This window comes from Anser brachyrhynchus (assembly GCF_964034855.1).
Source record: "Anser brachyrhynchus genome assembly, chromosome: 5".
Taxonomy (NCBI): domain Eukaryota; kingdom Metazoa; phylum Chordata; class Aves; order Anseriformes; family Anatidae; genus Anser; species Anser brachyrhynchus.
The window spans coordinates 51,864,454-51,886,945 of NC_137699.1; positions in this window are offsets into that span (position 1 = coordinate 51,864,454).

The following is a 22,492-nucleotide window of genomic DNA, read 5'->3' on the forward strand; positions in this document are numbered from 1 at the left end:
ATAATGCAAATAACGAAGGCAATATACTAAAGCAGTCCATGAATGTGAATCAACAGTTAGGCTCATAGTCATAATTTTTCTCCATAAACAGCAGCAGTGAATACATTACTTTGTAGGTGGTTGTGATATAATAAGTATAAATGGTACTATATAAAAAATAAATCCTGTTCTGCAATATCCGGGGGCCATGGCTGTCAAGGGCCAATGCAGCCATCAAGAAAGTCTAAAATTAAAACAGACAAGTTGCCAATGCATAAAACTGCCATCATTGTGTTCACTTCCCAGTTTGTTTCAATGGCCATTCCATCTGTGAAACATATTTCTGCGGGACAGTTAAGAGTTGTGAGCATAAACCAGGCCGTTCCTGTGGATGCCACGACCCAGGTGTCGCTCTTGTTTGAAAAATGCCTGGGTGGCCCCACTGCCAAGGCTATAACTGCAGATAATACAATCCAGAAATCCCTCTCCAAAGCAGTGAGTAACTGAAATTTATGTACTTGCATAACTCCTTTATTGCAGGGAGAGCGGCGAGTCCAAGGTTGTAAGCTCCAGCCACGGGGGTTGTTCCTGGATCCAAGCGGCCTGTGACTGTCTTGTCTGGATGGCAGAGCTGAGGCCGGCGGTTGGCACCGCCGCTTAGAGGCTGGGAAGCGCTGGATGAGAGGTGAGGGCACAGACTGCTCTCCTTGGCAGGAAGAAAAATACCTAGGCAGGGGTCATTTACATGAGTAAGGGTTTGGATGTGAGGCCTCAGGCCAATCTGATGGGCTCTAATTATTTTCTGTAGCATGAAGTGTCCCTGATTTGCTCCCATTGCCAGCAGTATGGTAGCACCCTGATTCTTTGATTATTTCTATTTCAAATCCAAATGGAAACAGGTTTTCAAGATCAGTTCTGGTTTTATGCATGATTGTGAATGAGATTTGGTAAATAAGATCTGGATATCCAGAATTATATCCTGCTGGTAAAAATCCTTACATCCGGGAGATGTGTTTTCCCTATTTCTGCTCTGTCACAGATTTAGCTGAGTCTGTAACTTTTCCGTAGCTTACAAAGACACATATATGATAGCAAGATGGGAAGAGTTTGTTCTGTGAAGACTCTGTGAAGCTCTTATATGACAGATGCTATAGAAATGCAAAGTATTACTGTATTAATTTGCCACTGAGGTTTGTTTTAACAAGCAGGTGCTCTCATTTCAGGCATCCAAGCAGGGTCACAGTCTCAGCTTCTGGACTATGAGGTTCTTTGTTTTCCTCTCTCTCTCTTCTAAAGCACCCATCCTTACTTCTGGTTCACTGTGTCATGATTGCATTCTCGCCATTTCAGAAAGATGAGAGAGTTCTGTTTAGGACAAGATGATCCTAATGCTCTGTGAATCATTCACTAGCTTTCTTCAAGAGTAAAATCTGGAAATATTATTTCAGTTTCCTAAAGACTGGGACACCTGATGAGCAACCACAACATTGGAAGTATCCTGGTACCTCTTCATTTTTTAAAGCAAAATGAGACAGGACGTATACAATATATATATATTGTAGGGAATGATGAAATGAGACTTTACTTTTCACTTTTAGACCAAAAATATATACTTATATATTTTCTCTTAAATGGGAGAAACATATTGGCTACTATTGCTTATAGTGGCAAACCGTGCATTGAAATTGATACCAAGAATCTTTGCATTCTGAATGGGAGTATTCTTATTCCAAAAAGCTCTGTGTGCTTTCCAGATACTGCAGAAGTGAAACTTCCTGGTAGCCTTCCATAATCACAGAAACTGAGGCATGGAAAGGTCAGTCAAACTAGTCTTGCTAATGACCATAAGAGGACTTAAGCTCTACCCACTTTTCTTTACCTGACTTCACATTTTTCTTTGCACAAACAACTCTCCTATATTTGCCCTGAATCCTGAATCAACTGGATAGTGAGGACTGCGATAAATTCCATAACAGCGTCATCACTTCTTCCTTCCCTGGTGGTGAGAGACACTGGCTGAGCTGAATATATGACTTCCTACATCCCTTTAACCACAGGCCTGACCTTCTTCATAAAAGTCCCTATGTTATGATAGTCTTGGCAGGTTTTAGCGGTTGTGCTTATAATTAATTAAGAGGCACTAAGTTGAAAAAGTCACTAGAAATCAAATCACAAAGGATAAGTTAAAGACCTTTCTGTGAACTTTGGTGTGCCCCTGTATTACCTCTAAACCCACATCAACAAAAAGGGACATTAATAAAATCATTATATATTTGAAGAGTAACACCTTGCCCATGCAGAGTTTATGGCTACAAATGAGTACGTATCAGGGAATATCATCAGGTCAATTAACCCAAAGATTTCGTTGATGCTATTCATTTAGAGGGCATGGAACTTTTGTCAGTGTGGTGTTGGACAGTAGCAGAAAAAAAGAATAAAAATAAAAGAAAAAATGCTATTTATCCTATTTTTTCTCCTGCTTTATGAGCTATACAAACTTCTGGGTAGGTATGAATAAAAATAAAACTTGCTGCCATGATTTACTCATTCATAATTTTTCTTTTAATCACTAGAAATCTACGCCAGTGCATGTAAAGTCTTAATGAGACCTAGCAACATTATGAGTGCTGGGAGCAATCGCCCTTCAGCCTCATGCCTGCAAACGCTCTCGAGGCATGCATATATCTCATTATGGCCGAACGCCCTGTCATGTGTTATTCCTTACTTAGTGACAATTTGTCACTGTCACCCTTGACATGTCACTCTGCTGCAGAAGGATTTGACTTCAGCGCAAAATGTGACAATCAGATGAGAGAATTTTGTAATCTGAACTGAAATATGGGGCTGAGAGAGACTAATTTCATTCAAACGCTATCCTAATATAACATAAAGGGGAAGAAATGTTTGCATTTAAGGATTTTTTTTTTAAGGTTCCCTTCCTTTGCCTTTTCCCAGCCCCCATTCACCCGTTTCAATTATTCCTTAGGATAATGCTTTTATTTTTGAAGGATGGAACCTTACATTTTACTACCATGCATTTTCAATTAAGTGCACTAAGATCCATGGATATAACTATTACTTAAACTATAAGTAATGGTTACATGTAAAAATTAGGGAAACATATTGTGCTTTAGATAAATTACATTCAGATTACTTCTTATTATAAATGGGGTAGAAAATGGATTTTTAGCTCTGGCTGGCCAAAGAGCCAACATTTGTATCTACTTCATTTGTTTAAATATATTTCAAGCCAGATTGAAATCCATATTGCTTGACATTAATTGAGTACTGAAGCATCAGTGTACTCAAGTTTCATAAACCACTGATGAGTGAGTTTTTACAGGCTTGATTAAAAAAAATACCATCCCTTTTATATGAAAATTATATTCCGTTTATAGAGCGATTCCTAAAGCCCAGCATTAAATGGTATAAATCTTAATAAGATGAATGTAAATATGACATTTGTACTGATGAGTTGACATCTTGTTTGCTAAGAAAATTATATTTCTCTACTTGGTATTATTTTAAAATATTCTTCTGTGTGATATTCTAGGCAAATGTGTTTTTCTGCTGCAAAGCAGAATGGGGATGAGAGAGGGGTGGGCTGTGAGACCGAGTGTCCCTGAAGGTTACTTGTCGGGTCCTGGTTAGCCACCTCATCCCAGGCAGGATCCTCCACTCCTGGGCATTTTCTGACAATCAATCCTATCAGGTTGCCCAGTAATTTATTGGCTTTGTGGCACTGACAAATAGTCAATCATTTCACGGATAACCTATAGGAAGCCAGGTCTGAGCTCATGTTTCCAGAGGTGAAAGTCTAGGGCATTTTAACCCATTTTTCATACTTGCAGTTCTCGGAGAAGCAGACAGTATTTGAGCTAGATTCTGCCACAAACACACTCGGACACAAAGGAGGTGCAAGGGTATGATTTTTTTCCTTCCAATTTCATCAAATTTTCCTGCATAAAATGAATGAATGGGTAAGTTACTAACTAACTAAAGACGCCCTCATCAAGCAGCTTTTACTGGCTGAACCAAGTGTCCTATGGCCTTCAAGCTGCGCTCTATCTGAGGTAGAGAATGACTGCTTTTAAGTGAACGCATTATGAAGTACCATCTGCAATGTGCCGTCCTCCTGGATATTTTTAACAGGACTAACATAGCTGTCAGGATGTCAGGCAATGAATGTTGGATAATTTGTACGCTTGATTTCCCCCCCCCTCCCCCTTTTTTTTTTTTTTTTATAAAGCTCATACTATTATTACGATGATAAAGGCAGCTTTCTGCTCTGAGTGCATTGGAGCTTTCTCAATGTACTCACTGAAGTTTCTTTATTTAAAATCTTTAACAATACAAATTTTGTTTAATAATACAAACATCGTGAGGGAAGGCAGTATATACTGAATAAGCAAGGCTTCTGTGAGGAGTTCGATGAGGGGGAATTTTTCATGTGATTTCTATTATTTGTGTCCTTTGCTCACTGCCTTCATCGGAGCCTTCAGAACCAGGAGGAACTTGTCCTTCCTTGTAACACCGCACAACTTGGTTAAACCTTAGGTTTGGATGCCAGGCACACCCCTAATTTTCTCCGAGATTTAATGTGAATTGTTTGAGCTCTCTGTTTCTGAGTTCCCAGTCTGTAAGACACAGGCAACCTTAGCTACCTCACAGAGAAGTTAATGGAAATGCATTGAAATGGCTGCAGGCATTCAGATAAGAACTGGGTGAAAACACAAAGCACCAGGTGAAGTTGTAAACCATGACCAACAGCTTTTGCCTTTTTTGTCCCCTGATCTGTTCACGCTGAGCTGTGCACTCGGGTCCTCTCCCTTGAACTAGCTTGGCAATTATTGGATACTTTGTTGGCCCAATTAATTGTTTAAGCCAGTAAAAAATATTCATTGTATTTGCCATGGTTTGTTTCCTGTTGATACAGCAAGTTAGTTGGCTTAGTGGGACCTCCTTCTTCTGCCGAACTATAACATCACCAACATTTTCTCTTGAATTAACTTTGAGCCACTTCAGTTTTCTGTGTACGAAGGCATTTTTCCAGGACCATCTGAGCCAATCTACAGATCAGCACTGTCAAGAAATGGAATTTAACTGTCCTGCACCCTAACGCCTAGCCAGTCCCAGCTCTGTACATCTATCATTGAACTTATAATGGGTCTGGATCCTGGTGAGCCCTTCAGTTAGGCAATTCCACTCAGTTAACTACAGAAAGTAGATCAGAAGAGGGGGAAAAAAGGAAGGGAAGGGAAGGGAAGGGAAGGGAAGGGAAGGGAAGGGAAGGGAAGGGAAGGGAAGGGAAGGGAAGGGAAGGGAAGGGAAGGGAAGGGAAGGGAAGGGAAGGGAAGGGAAGGGAAGGGAAGGGAAGGGAAGGGAAGGGAAGGGAAGGGAAGGGAAGGGAAGGGAAGGGAAGGGAAGGGAAGGGAAGGGAAGGGAAGGGAAGGGAAGGGAAGGGAAGGGAAGGGAAGGGAAGGGAAGGGAAGGGAAGGGAAGGGAAGGGAAGGGAGACATTTCTCTGCTGAATTACAGTTGACATATACTGACACCAGAGCCACTGACCCAACAGAGGGGTCCCTAGCAGAAACTGTGCAGCTGAGGCAAGGCAGAAGGAAAGAAGAGCTGGTGAGGAGGAGCAGGAAGGGAGAGTGAGAACACCCGCTTCCTTTTGTTAGGAGTGAGCTGTTAGGCATAGTTTTGTGCATGATTATTGGCTAGACTAATAGTTTGCTATGGCTGATAGATGGAGGTCTGTTTCCCCCTCCTGCCTATGTGCCTCTGCTATTCACCTTGTGTTGACCTCCTCATTTGTCCATATGGAAAGGAGATTCAATAAATAGAACATCAGAAAAATAAGAAACTTTTCAGCAAAAAGAAGTAGATATCTTCTTGTCAAGTTGATGAATTGAATCAGCAAGGTGTGAACAGATAAAAAAATGTCAAAGGAGTTGCAGCAGAGGAAGGGGCAAAAGAGGGAAAAATAGGGTAGTGGAGGGAAATGGAGTGAGAGCAGAGCAGAACTGCACTGCCCCCATCCTCTGATGACACCCAGAGAGACCACCCCAGTGATCCTATTTGCCTTCCCCTCTTTCTCATCTCTTGAATATTAGTGATGTTCCAATTTTTTGGAGAGGGACTTAAAGAACAGTTTAGGAAGCAAATCTAAACATTCTTAGGAACCTGGGGATATCCTAGGAATTTCGTTGATGAACTTTACTTGGATTCCCCTTCTAATAGGAGGCAATTTCCATCCATCAGTGATGAGAAACTTCCAGTGCTCTAGGGTCAGCCTAGGTCTTTCCTTCTCTAGGACCAATTGCATCTCTCAGTGCTCAGCTGGACCTTATTTACAGGAGAGAACCTCACATTATCCTTATCGTATATAAAACGTTTGGGATGATGAAACAGAGCTCCAAAAACATTTGTTGGAAGGAATTATTTAGGGGAGTGAAGTTCAGAGTTAATCTATTATGTATCAGATCACAGCTCAGAATTGATGTCATTTCTGCTCCCTTCCCAATACCTGTTTCCCTTAATATACATCTTCAAATTTATACTTAGCAAGACTTAAATTTATATTTTTAAGGAAATCGGAGATGCTCATACTCTTCTAGCAGCTGGTATTTCTGGCATCAGGCTCACACTAGAAAGCTGTGGCTCTGCACTGGGATCTCCAGAGGCTTATTACAGCGTGTTGGCCACTAGGTCCATCTCTCCCTTGACAGAGTACATGCTTGGAAATTGCTCTTTTGCTAAAAAACTCCACTCTAAACCTCCCTAAAAACAAATAGTTTTTCCACAGGATAAATTTCAGGGCTATGTTTTTTTGTTTGCTTTTTTGTTTTTCTAAAATTGTCACAATTTTAAAAATTTTGCTTTGATCTTTGAAGTAAAGCTTAGAGGAAGTTTTTTTTTTTTTTTTTCCAATAGGGAAATCCCATGTGCCAGTGAATTGTAGGGTTGTGGGTGAAGCATGGACACCCTGTTGTTTCCTTTCACGTCTTAAGTTTTGCTTTGTTTTTTAATTCCAATAACTCTACAAAGATTGCTCTACACTGTTTACATTTTTTTTTTCCCAGGGAATCAGATTTTTCTTCACACTGATATGCTTTTGAATTGAAATAGGACAGCCCAGAGAACTGGCCAGCAAGGCACGCTTGGCATGCTAGGAGCTGAAAACTCAGACATTCAGGTAAGCAACACAGGAAAACTTTTAATTCCCTTTACTAGACCCATGCAAATATTTATATCTGCTTTGGAGCCATTTTCTTTGTTCCTATATAGACCTTATGTGTTTTTTGTCTACTCACTTGAGCAAATTCAGAGGATCAGCAGCTAATACACTTATCTGTAGCAATGTCAGCATCCCTTTTTGAAACAGGTTGAAGCAAATGTACTAGCAAATTCTGGAAATCTCTTTTTGGAGCCTGTATAAACAACAGCTTAGATGAGTTTCTTTACTTGAAACCTAATTTTGCATTGACGAGTTGACTTTGTAGTATAGCTGTCTGTGTATCTCTGTGGTTAAATAATTAGTCTTTTTTAAGATTTGACTTGTCACAGGTGTTTCAGGAAGGTGGTGGAATTCACTCTCCTGAGCATGGAAACATGTCAGCACTGTCCTTCCATACTACTGCTGCTGAAATTAATGAGTTTATCATATTCATATCCACCCTTCTGATCTCACAGAAGGAGCTTTGTCGTGTTACTCCTGGAGTGGCTTAAACTTCATAGGAACTCGTGCTTACTTGCTTATTCTTTGAAATTGCAGATTTTGTGAACTCCAAGATCTAATCAAGGTTAATTTCAGTATTCTAATGCTTTGAAATTGATACTTATGGGTACAGAAATCTGTTAGCCTGGTCACAGCATGAAGTCTACTATTAGTGTCACATGCAAGCTGGTCTTTGCATATGGACAGAATTGCATTAGGGGACAATTAAATGATATCGGTTTAGACCAGGGACTTTCCTAAGCAGATAGCCTTTAGAGCTATTGTGTTTTTTAAACATCAGGTTAATTGAGAACTGCTGTATATTTAATAGGGGGGCCTTTGGGATATAGCTACAAGGACTCTTTGTTGTGCAGCAGTCCATTAGGCGGAAACTGCGATTCTGAGATGGTCATATAAATCCCAGGAGGCGCAATCATTAATGGGACACTAAGCTCCAATTAAGGGCATGGCCCAAAAGACCAAGGTGGAAAACATGGTCCTTAGCATCTGTCCCAGAGGATCGCTCTGATCCAGCTGCTTGATTTCAGCTGCAGAAACATAATTGTAAAGAGCAAAATATTTACTCGGAAAAAAAATCGTACTTTTTGTTGTCTGGAATGTAAATAGGAAAACAAACCAAAACCAAAGGATCTTTGCAATGGAATTCACCATTCAAACCAAGGCTAGACAGATAAGATAGCTGCATATCGTAGCTGCAAGTTCTGATCCCTTTCACCTGTTTGAAGAAGGATTTCGTAACACCTGCAGTCTAGTCCTTCAAAGTTCATGTTAAACCTGTGTGATTGAGCATCTCAATAGGTTTATATTCAGAATCTGTGAAGACCTTTCCACTGTGACACTGTTTCAATTTTGTTCCTGATTTGTCCTCTGAGTTTGGTGAGACACAGCTACTCAGTTTAGTCAGTGTGCTGGTTACTTTCCAAATAAGTTACTGGGTCTTACGACCTGCTTCTGTGTCAGATAGACAGAGATTTTCTGGAAAGCTGTAGATACACATTTTCCAAGGACATTGGGTCCTATGAATCGAATGGAGGATCCTGCATGACTGGTGTTCTTTGGAAGTTTTATCCTTGATAATTTCAAAAAGTCTTTGCAATTAACTTAGCAAATCATTTGTTGCTTCATGTGAATACCTTCTGCTGTCTTTGTCTGCTTGTAATACACCACTCTTCTCTGAATGCTGTCATATATAACCTAGTTGTTTTTCCAGCTACACAGACCATCGGAGTGGGTTGTTAATTAATATGACACCACGGAATTCAGTTTAGTGAAGTAACAGAAAAAAGGAAATTAATTTCAATCATTGACAAACTTGTCAATTTAGTTGTATTGATTTTTTGATACTTCTACAGCACATGGCAAAGTTCATACATCGTGAAATACATCATTATTATTGGCTTAGTCTGCTGGATGTAAGTAGACCGTTATTTTTTCAATAAATTGACATTCTTTAAGTGTATGAAAATGCAAAATTATGTAAGTGGCTTTTATTACTATTTTTAATACAATATCAATTTGCTGTCTTTAATGGTGATTCTCAATCAGGGAGTTATTTCCCAATGCCTAAAAGCCAGCTGTTTTCAGAGCAATCTGAAAACCACAGCTTCTTGGCTTGGTAAAGTTTATCAGAAGAAAAGCAGGTGAAGTCAGTTGTTAATAGACGCTGGCCTTGAGCCTGCAGGTAGGAGCTGCTATTCTTTAGAGGCTCTGGGGCCCCCTGAGGCAAGTGTGATCGCCAGCCCTTTGGATGAGAGATGCTGTTAGAGCAGTGCATGTGGAGCAGTCTCCGGTCACCTCCTTCAGGGCTGTGGTGTCAAGCTGAACAATGAAGCAGAGCCCTCTCTTTAAGAGCATAGGTCAATCACAAAATGCTCCGTCTCTGCAGAGTTTTAGAAGGTAGTGTCCAGTACTGTTTTTTGGTTTTGTCAGGCTCCTGTGATGGAAAATAAAAAATAAAAAAACAATTGTTTTGCTGAGTCCAACTCTAGTGAAAATATATTGAAGGGGTTCTGATTAAGTTCCTGATTTTGGTCTGTCTTTTCAGAGCATATATAAGAGTGAAAAGCCTATATTTGACTTCTGTGTGTAAGTTTCCAGCTTTTTAAATGCAGTACTCTCATATTCCCACCTGAGGTCATTAGCCACAAGGTAGGTTAAAAAAAAAGTTTGAAGGATAGATATAGCTGCATACAAGCCCCAGCAATCTGCACTCATGTTTACGCTGATGCTTCTGAAATTCATCGTGTTACTCTGTTAAATCTCAGAACTACAGAATGCAGTGCTTGTCTAAATTTTCACATAGGTTTTTTGTTTGTTTGTTTTGGTTTTTTTTTTTTTTTGTACTTAGGATTGCCAGTAATAGAGGGAGAGAAAGCATGTATTCCTGATGAAATCCAATTGCTCTGAATTCCAGTATGTGAGACAGGTTGTATCATTTGAGATTTTTTTTTCCTTTGGAGCATCCTTAAATGTTGTTTCAAAGTCAGTAAAATACACATCAACTGCTGGGACAGCATTAATGCAGAGGGGAGGGGACATATAGTTAGGAAGCTAAATCCTAAACGCTTGAGGCTGAAAAGTTTTTTTTTTCCCCAACATTAGATGTATAATAATGGAACATTTTTCCTTCCATATAGGAGAATGCATTTAGTTACTGATGAGAATTTTTTGGTGAATTTTAGTACTCCAGGTAATTGCAGTCTTTCTACACACAACACAACGATTTAAAAAATCAAAATACACATTTCTGCAGAATTCAATTTCAGAGCATTCTCTTTTCATGAAAATTTACATCTTCCTGCATTTGCTGTGGAACTATTAGAGCTTTTCCATTGAGAAACTAGATTTCTTTTTGGCAAAAATATCAGCAGAGAAGCCAGTTCTGTTAGAATCCCTAAGTTGCAATCCAATTATTTCAGCTGAAATCATTTAGACCAGCTAGAGCAGTAGTAAGTCTTAAGCAAGACAGCGATGCTTCCTTTTTTTCAAAAAAGTTACTGACTTCAAGGCTGAAATTTCAAAGCAGCTGTGTGTGATCAGCTAGTGTTCAGTCCACCAGACTGAGATGGAGTTGAACACTTAGCTCTCTTACTTGCTCATTAGAGTCCTATTCTAACAATTTCTTCATAATGTTGATGATGACAAAATTTAAGCATATGAAATAGGGGTAGAACTTTATCTATAGCAGATATAAATAGAGAAACTGAGGCAGAACAGGCAGTGACTCATTCTGTCTTCTTGCACATGCTGAAGGTAAGATAGGCTCCATTTTCAGTCCTGGGCTTACAGTGTTTTTCTAAGATAAGAACATGCAGTGCTGTATTTTATCCTTAATAAGGGAGAATATTTGCTGTCTCATTTCTGAGGAGGGGTTTTCAGATTTAGCTGTGACAGCATAAGCAGCTGTAGAGGCAATACTTTCTTTAGTTGCCACAGCTAAATCTGTCAGGGATCGTGAATCAGAGCCCTGAGATGACGTAATTCACCCAGAGGGAAGGACTGCTGGGGGTGGTAATTTCTTTGCCATGAATTGCTGCTTTTGTGTGTTAATACAATTAGGCACCTACAATTAGTCAGTCCAAGGACATAATCTGTCCATTGACCCAGATAGCAGATTGGGCTCCAGGTCATCAGGCGTTACTTCATTACAAGGCTCTAATTATCTCCCTCACTTTTCCCTTCAGGACAAAACGGGTAGGGATACTTCTCAGGAATGTTGTGAGGCTTAATTAACATTTTCGTGGGGTCCTGAAGACAAAATGTTGGTTAAGTACATGGGCCTGGATGACTTTTAGTGCCTAACTCCCACGGAAGTGCTCAGCACGTGTATGTTTCAGCATCAGGTTCTCAGTGTTAGTATTAGTCACGAGCTAAGGATGGAAAAGGAGAAGTGATTCAGTCTGCTCCTGTGGTTCTCTCATCTCAGGCCTTCAGGTATAATGTGGCTTTCCGCAGTGGCAAAAAGAATCACACTTTGTTCCTTTTCCACACGAACAATGGAGGGAGGAGGAGAACAGCAGAGTTGAATTCTCTTGTGTGATCGCTGACGTAAGGCAAGAGCAGTGTTGGCCTCTAGGATTTAGACACCACTTTTAAAACCTGCCCAGCAATTTCATTAGCAAGTCCTGGGGCTGTTGTGCTGCAGTGGATACAAGCCTGAGAAGGCACCCTGGCAAGCTTTTCAGCTGAAGTCCTCTCTGCTGCATTAGGCTCCTCTGTACAGGGGACTCGTGCAGAGCCAGGAGGAAGTTTGCTGGCAGATCAGGGCTCGGAAAGCTTAAAACCCCAAGAAACAAGAGTGTGCAGAAGGGTACAATCAGCTATTCATGACTGAAATGTGTACATGTGAAACTACTCAGTAATAAGACATATTGAAAGTTGAATGCCAGCTACTGCATTTGGCCTTCCAGCTATTAAACATTGCCACAAAACAGGCAGCAGAGCAATGTCATCTAGACCACTGACACACTTGCATTGTACAATTAAGAGGCAATGAAGGACTTTCCTAAAAGCACATGTTCGACACCCTGCTTTGTCATGTTTTTTTTTTTTTTTTTTTTTGTACTGTTGCAGGGATTTAAAAAAATTAAATTAACTTTGTGCCAGTGCATATTATATTTGGACAAGGGACTAGATGAAATGATTAGAATAATAGCCTTAGAAAAGATCACGTTTCCCCACTGTGCCAATGTATTTGACTGCATACAGCAACCCTTTTAGGCCACTGTTCACAGTGAATTGTAACAACTTCCTGCAAAGATCTAAGTTCTGCATCTTTTGAATGGCAAATGATTAGAACTAGGTCAGGTCTAAGAAGAAATAACCATCTGAAGCCCACTTCTAGGGTAGTTCACATTAATAAAGCTCTGCAAACAAAATAAATATAAATTCACTTGGTCTTAATTACCATGCCTCAAAAAAAGAAGGAATGCATCATATACGATTGCTAAACATTACAGGTAAACTACCACCTGGCCAGAGGGAACCCCTTGGGAATTTTCTGTAAGGTTTATCATTAGTTTTCTACTTTGAAATCAACCAAGCAATAGAAGGTACAAAAACATGAATGAAAAACATTTGGCAATATTTACATATCATTTTCCTAAAAAGCATTTTCCTGAGCTGGGTGGGGAGTATCATTATGGCAATTTTAAAGCTGAAACAACCGAAGCAGCCAGTAATATGCAGAATGCATAGCTACGTTTTGAGGCACCTTCCTTGTTAAACTAAAATGTTCTTATAGCTCTCCAATGTGTTTTGTAATCTTAATACTAATCTTTATTGCATTTTATGTCAGAATTGTTTAATAGTGCAGGAGCTCTATGTAACATTCATGTCAGGCCATGGAGGCAAGTTGCTCATGGTTGGTCATCTTGTACTTATTAGCTGCTTTATTGTCCCCTTTGCCTCAACAAATCTTTTTCTTATCTTCTTTTTCATCCAAACTTCCTCTATTTGTCTGTCTTTGTTGTGGCCTTAGTGACATTTTGCTTCTGCTGTACTATGTTTGTGAGTGCCTTGATTTGTTACAACAGAACAACTTTTTCAAAGAAACCCAGGAAAAATTACAATTTTGGTTGTATTTTTTGTAGGATTAGGTGCCTAGACACTCCCTTAGATGTCTGTGAAAATCCTATCCAACATAAGAACTAAGTTCAGATGATCACCGTGTCCTCCTTCAGCTCAGGTAACTCTTACAGGCCACCTATCACAGACTGGCTCCTCCTTAGAATAATGTTTGCTGGAACTATCTGTCGCTGTGAGCTATCCATGTGGTTTGTTGGAAGCTCACTGTAGCTTCCTTTAGAAAGTTACGACAAAACACAGAGTAAATGCACTGAAAGCTCTGGGGAGGAATTATGTCATATGCGAAGACTGACCAAGCTAACCACTTTTATAAGGTTGCCTAATTCTTCAAGCTGTATGCTCAGAGTATTTGCCAAAACATACATACAGCTTGTTTTTTTTCTTTCTTTTTTTCCTTCAGAAATCAAGTTATGACAAATAACAACTGAAACCAGCGGAATGGATAGAAAATACTTGTATTTTGTGTAGAATTTCCAGCCAAGCAGAACAGCGAGAACGTACTTAGGTACAGTAAATATACACATATTAACAAGCACGTACACCAAAAAAGATTTTTGTTTCAAAATAATCTTCGTTACATGAGGATTATCATAATTGTCATTTCAATTGACTGATTTTAGTCTTTAAAAGAGGGTATAATAGCATTCACTGTCTGAGACTGAATTACTGTCATTATGTTAAAGGTGCACTTTATCACTTAGCTTTTCTCCATTATATATGCTCATAGACGCACACCGCTTTCTGCCGCTGCAAAACCTTCAAAACATAATATGACAAAGTTTTGTATCCAGACACTTTGTTACTAAAACTTCAGAACAAAGGACTACTAAAGACAATCTGCCATTGCTAATAAAACCACATTACCAAAAAAACAGGGAGGATATTTTAGCAGTAGCAAGTTTCTGAATTCCTGCAGAAGAATGCAAACTGTTCACTGAGATCAAAAAGGTATTTTGTGTATCTTTTGCCAGGAGGCAAGACACAGAGTTGCTCTTCTGCTCAGAGCAAACTTAAGATGAATAGATCAAGCAAATATCAGCCCAAATGAGAGAAATAGCCATGCGATACTATCCCAGACTTGTCAAACTTCCTGCTGATGTTTAGATAAAAACCCAGACATTGCCATGATATTAATCTGCCAGTGTATAAATGACATTTATCACTTCTACAATCTCTTTTGATCTGGTATCTTAAGACACTTCATATGTAAAAGTTCTCAACACATTGCCCTGTCATCTTGATACATATGGGACATCTTTTATTTCTGCAGGCACAGAAGAACCAAGTCTGGATATGTCAGTACAGCACAACACTTGGGCAGAGCTCTGTTGAAGTAAATGTCACTATGCCTGGAGTAAGAGGCTATAGAGAGGCATAAAGGTATAAACATCAGATCTAGAGAGATCAAGGACAAGAATTTGCCGGAGGAGCAAACCTTTTTCTTTAGGGGAAGAAGGGAGTCTCAATTCTGAGATACTCAAAAAGGGACAATTTAAAAGAACCTGGTTTTCAGAGGCTGTGGTCAGCACAAGAAGAGCTAATTATAAGAGTCACTTGAACAGTTCAGTTCCAAAAAATACTTTGAAAAGCCTGGTCTAAGTGCCAGGGTACTACAGGGCCTTGCAAGTTATTTCTAGAAGTGACAGCACTTCCTCAGTTCCTCTGACCTTTCCTGGACTATACAAGAGTTTCAAAGGTAACTACTGATCCAGAGGACTTCCATTTTTGGTGCTCTGCTTGCCATTTCTGATCTACCTGACCTTTGGGAAATAGATTCCTGTCTCTTGAAAATCAGAGTATTGTGGGAGGTTTAAAGCTTGTCACCCTAGTCACTTCTGAACGTTTCAGCCTACATTCTCCCACCCCTTTATGGGATTTTTTCCTGTTGTAAAGTTTGCTTCTTCCTTCACAGTGATTATTAACAGATTTTTCTAAAATGCCCAAAGCAGCATACTTAGGTCAGAAGACAGAAGCTAGCATGTTTTGTCTGCCAGCTTCTTCCCTTATTTATCATATAACATTTCCCTTATGTATCCCCAGGTGATGCACAGGTCTAGTTCCATTGTTGCTTTGTGGGGGCAATAAGTAGGTTCTTGCCTGGAAACAGACAGAGTTCAAAGGTTTTAGAGAGAGAGAGGAGATTCCCTTATTTCTTTTTTAATCAAAGGACCTTTAATAGAATATAGAAAGAATTTGCGGACATTTAGAAATATCTGTCAAAAGAAGAATCTGTAGCTTTATGAAATATTTCTCTAGTGATTTTTTTTTAAATGCTCAATAATGAGACTGTAAAATACCAACAAACAAAATTAATAGCCCTGTGAAAACACTTCAAGAAATAATACTGGAGTGGACTGAGGTGTTAGGTGGACAGGTTAGTAGGCATTTTTCTTTAAAAGTATATGAATGAAACAGAGCAAAAAGATGTTTTCCTTTCTTTGGCATGTTTTTCACTGTATGTCATATTTAGCTCAGCTAACCTTGGGGCTAGGTGAACATTGCTTGGTCGGGAATTTGAATTCAGTCAGAGAAATGTTTGGGTGTTGGCACACTATGTCACCTGAACCTGAAAAATTAGGATGGAAACCTTGAAAGAGGTTTTCCACATTGAGAGATGATGCTGTCAGCCCTGTGTAGATGTTTAACACTATTTTTTTCACAGTCTTTTTTTTTTTTTTTTTTGGTGGGGGGGCAGGTGGGATGGGGGCGACGGGACATTCCAGCAAATAAGTCACAGGATAGGCAGGTAAAGGGCAAACCTCAGCTTAGGTAAGACTTCTGAGACTCCCAAAGGATACTTGGATCAAATGTAGTTACAGGATTTGCAGAGGGAATTTACCTTTTATCTAAATCTGATCCTCTTCTAAACTCCTGTACCATTTTTGACATAAAAAAAAAAAAAAGGAAAAAAAAAGAAAGGGAAAAAAAAGAAAGGAAAAAAAAAAGAAGCTTTTCTTCTAGAGAAACATGTAGCCACTTTATTCTGTTTCTCAAAAGTTGCCCAGTTCTCTAATACTGGAACTGACCCTCAGATTTTCTGTATTTAGCCAGGGAAAATTCATTTTGTCTTCAATGACTAATGAGCTGGGACTTTTACTCTAAATGTAGATCTCAGTCTAGTAGGAAAAGTATGGGAATGCGAAAGCACATCTGGTAATTGGAAAGATGAAAAAGGTAATAATAAAGTGCTCATTTTGAGGCAACAATGATGAAGATAATGGATGATAGCCAAGCAGGCCATATGCACTTGGCTAACAGAATTAATCATGGACTATGCAACGCAAAACAAGAAAGACAAGTACAATAAAACATTTAAAGACAAGAATGGATTTTAATTTTAGGAGCAGTATAAAACAATATGATAATAATGATGGCCAAGTTAGCCTTGTGATTGTACAATCCAAACAGGACACAAATTAAAGCTATAAATAATATTTAATCTGCAGTACCAATATACGTTAAAAAGTAATAATGACTAAAAATTATTAGAATTAATCAAATGAGGGGTGCTGTGTCTAGTATATTCAGAAGGGCTAAGGCAATCCCAAAACTGTCGCATGCAAAGTCAGGGTTAGAAATGGAAAAGGAATATTAGAAGTTCCTAACATGATTTAACAAAGACAATGTCTGAAAATGCGAGCTAGCAGTTAGATTTCAATTAATAGAGGAAGACTTATTATTAAAGCTTTGTGATTAGCAGTGTAAAATTCTCGTAAAGCAATTTTATAAATATCCCATCCTGAAGCCATTTTGCAACATCATCTGTCACTAAGCCTCTAGCTACAGCACCTAAGGGATCATGTTTTCTGTCGCTTGCTGTTACATCTTTCTGCTACATTTCTATATACTTGTATTTTAAATCATCCAAACAGTTTGTGTGTAACGAGCCCTCACCCAAGTACGGCATCTGTCTGTTCAAGAATTTCAGGTGAATCTTCAAGGCTTTCTGTTGGCCCAGAAGAGAACCTAATGAGAGGTGGATGAGTGCCCTCCCCTCCCCTCAAATAACAGTATCCTTTGGCCTTTACTGAACAGAAAAAATAATCATTCCGGTACTAATAAAGACTACAACAGAATAACAAGTACTCTCTGTTGGTTACACTGAAATAAGAGACTTCTGTACAGCTTTCTGAATTGTGTGGCAAGGTCTCTTACATCTGTAATACAAGGTGCAAAAAAACTTATGATCACAAATGAGTGACTATTAATTTGAACAATATCAAGTATGATTATGGCTGTGTTCTAAGCAGTCAGGTGCATTTAAAAAGGAGATTGAGTACCTAAAGGCAAGAACAAAGAAAGCATGAGAAACTTGGAAGTTGGGAGCAATTACTGATTTGAATAAAAATAATAAAAAAGTAATAACCACAAACAATGAAAGGGGAGGTTGACAGTCAAGTTGCATCAATGTGTTTGCATGACAGGGTAACACCATTTCAGATGTAAAAAGAAGGATGGAACTCAAATGCGTCTAGAAATATTGTTTCTGTCTCTATAAACAGGATAATACTGTACTTAATACAATGGTGAACGTGGCAGTACAAAAGGTATTTCTTGGGGCTTTTTATTTGTTTCCAGTGCTTTGTCTAATCATATTGTGCATATATATCTGTAAGACCTAAAATTTTAAATAACCTGGGTTTTGCAAACACAAAGGATCATGCTAAACAGCAGTGAGTTCTTATTTCTAACCCAAAGAATCTTAAGAAAGGCTTATATTTGATCTTATATTTGATGGTAGCACAGTTTTTTTTTTTTTTTTTTTTTTTAAGGTCAGGTTTATGTCTGAGGTATGTGCATGTTTATGCAAGTTTCTGCTTATTCAGTTGGTCAAATTCCTTTATGTGTCTCTGACTATGTGTCACCTTTGCTTGCCGTGGACTCTCCTGATTATGGTGAGGGCAAAGATGATCAGCTGGAGACAGCTCATAGTTGAACTTGGGCAGGAAGCCAACCATGTTGTCAGCAGATGTTTTGCGGTATGTGGGTCACTAGGAATAATCTAAGCGTCTTTTTTTCCCCCTTTTCAGCACTGCACAGATCCTCAAGCTGACAATTTGACACTAGAAGCATAACTCCTCTACCCAAAAACTATTTGTTATATAAATTCAGTAAATTGTTAGCCCCCTTTGGGATTTCTGTAGCAAGCTGAACAACTGTTTTGTCAGAAAGGTGCACATGGGGTGTGTTCTCTTCTGCCATGGTAGCATGGTAGCATCCAGTGACCTGGATTGAAAACATTTATATTTCTTTGAGAGAGGCTGGGAGTTGCATAAAACCAAGTGGTGACATGTTCAGGTGGACCTGAAATCTATGCTTAATTTCTCATGATCTCAGTCTCTTCTGCTAGGAAGAGAATAGGAATTCATCTGATTTGTTACACAGGCACCATTGCAACCCCTTGAAAATGACACTGGCATTCTTGTAAGCCCTCTTCTACCTTCCATGCCCCCCCTCAGTTATGCATCCATTTCTGTCAGTAATATACATACATTCATATATGTACACACATACATATATATGAAGATCTTTCTCTGAGTGCATTGCCTCGATGTGGTAATTACGGGAAAGAGAAATTCTCTTTGCAATGGGTGTCCCAGGGCTTTACAGAGGATATGCTCATATCCTGAATCCAGTTTACTAAGAGCAAAGAGTGATCATGAAGAACCTAAACCACACAGTTTTTGGCCACAGATAATTATTTCCATCTTGCACACGTGGATCTCTTCCCCTTTGGACTGATGCCTGGGGCAGAGTCAGCCTGAGGCTCGAGCCTCTAATAAAGGACCAAAACTTTGTTGTGACAGTGACTTCGAATGAAGTAGTAAGCCTTTCTGCATGTCATTATCTGTTGTACAAAATTTGGCTAAAATTAATAAACAATCGCAAATGCAAAGCATTATTAAGCCTGGGTGGAGTCTGCACTAGGATTCATTCTGTTCCTCGTCTTTGTAGCTGTTGGCCAACCCATTCTCCACGCTCCAGCACCATTCCCCTGCAGCATCTGGATGAAATGTGTAGTGAGGGATATTTTCACATTGTCACAAGTACTCTGCGATGTGCAAATTGTTTTGCTTTCCTGGAGCTGCTTCCTAACTTCTTGGACAGGTAAATTGGATCTCCCAACACCCTCAGTGGTTTTTGTGTGGGTTTTCCCAACTCTTCAATAAGATAAAAAGAAATTTAATTTCAAACTTCATCTTTTTCTTCTGCTGTAAATGATTAAATGCATGCACATGAAGGAGGCGGAGGAAAGACTTGGTGATTTGTACTGAAGTGTTCTTGTGAAACAAGAAACCCGTCTTGAAGGAAATTGTGTTTCTTGGAGGATTTTTCACAAGCTCATGCCATCAGCAGGATCATCCCTCCTGAGGTTTCATCACCATAAAATGTTTAGACTGACACTGTGGCCATTAGCTGAGAAGCAGGTTTTACTGTCAACAAGTGCACGATCCTGCGTAGCCCATGCTCTGAATTAGATGGAGATGGCAGCTGCCTTGGTGGCACCGCACTCGCGGGCCGAGGGATCTGGGGAGCAGGCGCATGACTCAGCCCAAGGTGGTAACAGTCATTAAGAGGGCTGTGAAACCACTGCGCACAGGTTTCTCTGGTAACCAGTGTACATTTTGTATGAAACTTGCCTTGGCAATAGCAAGGCTGGATAATTAGACTCCCCCGTCCATAGGAGGAAAAGGAAAACTTATATTGGTAAGAACTTCAGCATCCTTCCTTTTTGCAGAGCAGCAGGGAGGTAGGGAGCCATGACAGACACAATTACTACTCCTTTTACAACAAACCCATTTTTCTAGACAACTGGGAAACGGGTTTATCAGCCTGCTAAGCCAGACCTCACCACCACTTTTCATTTTTGGGTCCCCTCCAGCTCTGCTGTACCAGGGAAAAGCCACCGGAGAACAGAGCTGGTGGAGCTCCGTGCTGGGATGTGTGTCACCCCTCGGTGCAGGACGTGTCCAAGCTGTGGGAAGAGCCTGGGGAGAGAGGCAGAAGTAATATGTGAGGGAAACACCTTCCTCCTGGCTGCGATAACGTGAAGGGAGAGGCGCTGGGGCCTCAGCCCTCCTGGGTGAGGGGAGAGTGGGAGATCCTGGAGAAGGAAGAGCAGCGTGGGACGGAGCGAGCAGCGCTGCTGTGGTGGTGTGTTCAGGTCTGTTTGTGTGGCGGGTCAGTGCTGTGGTGGGCCTGTGAGGCAACAGCTAACTCACCTCGGGGCTGAACAGGCCCAGCCCTCTGAGAGGCTGACAGACATGGGCCTGTCCAGCCTAGAGATGAGGAGAAAAGTATGCTCTGGGAGATCTCATCCATGTATACAAATATCTGAAGGGAAGGTGCAGCCAGCCTCTTTTCAGTGGTGCCCAGAGCCAGGACAAGAGGCAGTGGGCACAAATGGGCACACAGGAGGTTTCCTCTGAACCCCAGGAGGTGCTTTTGTGCTGTGTGGGTGGCTGAGCACTGGCACAGGCTGCCCAGAGAGGCTGCGGAGTCCCCTGCCTTAGAGATCTCCAAAAGCTGCCTGGACATGGTCCTGGGCAACCTGCTCTGGGTGGCCCTGCTTGAGCAGGGGTCGGACCAGATGGCCTCCAGAAGTCCCTTCCCACCTCAACCATTCTGTGATCCTTTGGTTACACTTTCCATTTGCTCCCCTCTTCTCACTCCAGAGTATCCCCCAGGGCCCAAGGGAGAGTTTGTCCCAAGGCAAGCTGCTCCTCCTGCTGATTAAAAAATTAAAGCCCAGAAATCAGGAGGGGTCTCCTTTCCACCAGTTACGAGGATGTTGTCTCCCCATCCTTCCCCTTTCTGAGTGTAATGCAGACTGCGAGAGCAAAGTTTCAAACATGACGGTACTGTAGGCGCTCTGTGTATGTAGAGAAATTGGAGGATTAAGAGCGAGAATGACTGAGTGGTAGAGCCTTGTATAAAAATGACAGATGCCCTGGTTTAAAAGGTGACAATTTGCCTATGCAGTGAAATGGTTCTGTCAAGGCGTCAGGAAATTTGGGGACTTGAATGCAGAGAAGGAAGCATTTGAAAATGCAGTCTGCCTTGAGCTTCTGAAGTAGCCTCCGAGCTCCAGAACTGATGTTTTGTAATTTTGCCTTATCATCTGCTTGGGTTTATCATGGTGGTAATAGGGATAATGACAGAGAGTCAGTCATTTCCACTTAGATGCCAGTTTTTAAGTAATAATAAGCTCACAGCGGGTTCGATTTGGTCTGTGCTGAGAGTACCTGGGGTTATTTTCCCTTTGCTTTCTCATGGTAAATTATCTCAGCCCACCAGGGCCAAGCTGATTTTCTAGCTGTAAAAACAGAGAAGACGAACATGCAGCACCGCACTGTACACTTAGCTGCTTCCTTCTTTGTTGTTTTCTTTATCTTATTTAGGAAGAGAAAATTCTCTAAGCCACCCAATATGGTTTGAATCCAGGTCATAAAAAAAAATGTAAACTAATAGTGGACTGTCTCCCCTAACCCCCTCACCCCATGCATCTCTCCTCTGTATTGCAATCCCTAATGGGAACATTTAAAACCAGTGCTTATGATAATGCCCTTGTTCCCATGGACACCACAGCGCTGCAGAACCAAGATTAATGGAGGACCATTGAGACTGGTCCTAAAAGATTGTCCCTCTTGTGTATTATGGTCTGTCATGCTGCATCCATTAGCAGAGGAGCGGAGGGTCCTCGTCGTGTTGGTATCACTGGGACCAAATCGAGCTACTGCAAGATGGCATTTCCATAGCACATCAACAGATCATTTCACCACTGCTTAAGGCATCGTAAATTGGACTTATAGCTCAGCTGCTGGCATAAATAAGTCCCTTTGATAGTTAGTGGAAGACGTTATGACACTCCAGGGTACAGGAGGGGACATTGGCACTGTCATTTTTTTTCTCCAGCCCTGGCACCCTGGTGCCTCTGATCTTTCTGAAGATTCAGGGCACGCGCTCTTCATTACGGTTTGGGCACCAGGGACTTGTTTTTTTTGCAAGATTAATGAGCGCCACGGAAATTCTCCAGCGCATCTCGATAATTAAGTCTTTGTTTATCAAAAAACAAGTTATATTAGGAGCAGAAAATTCGCAGTAATTATTCATAATTCTAACAATTCAAGTATAGCTACCTCATTTGCCTGGGTAATTCTGCTTTTTAATTTCTTGCATACATTT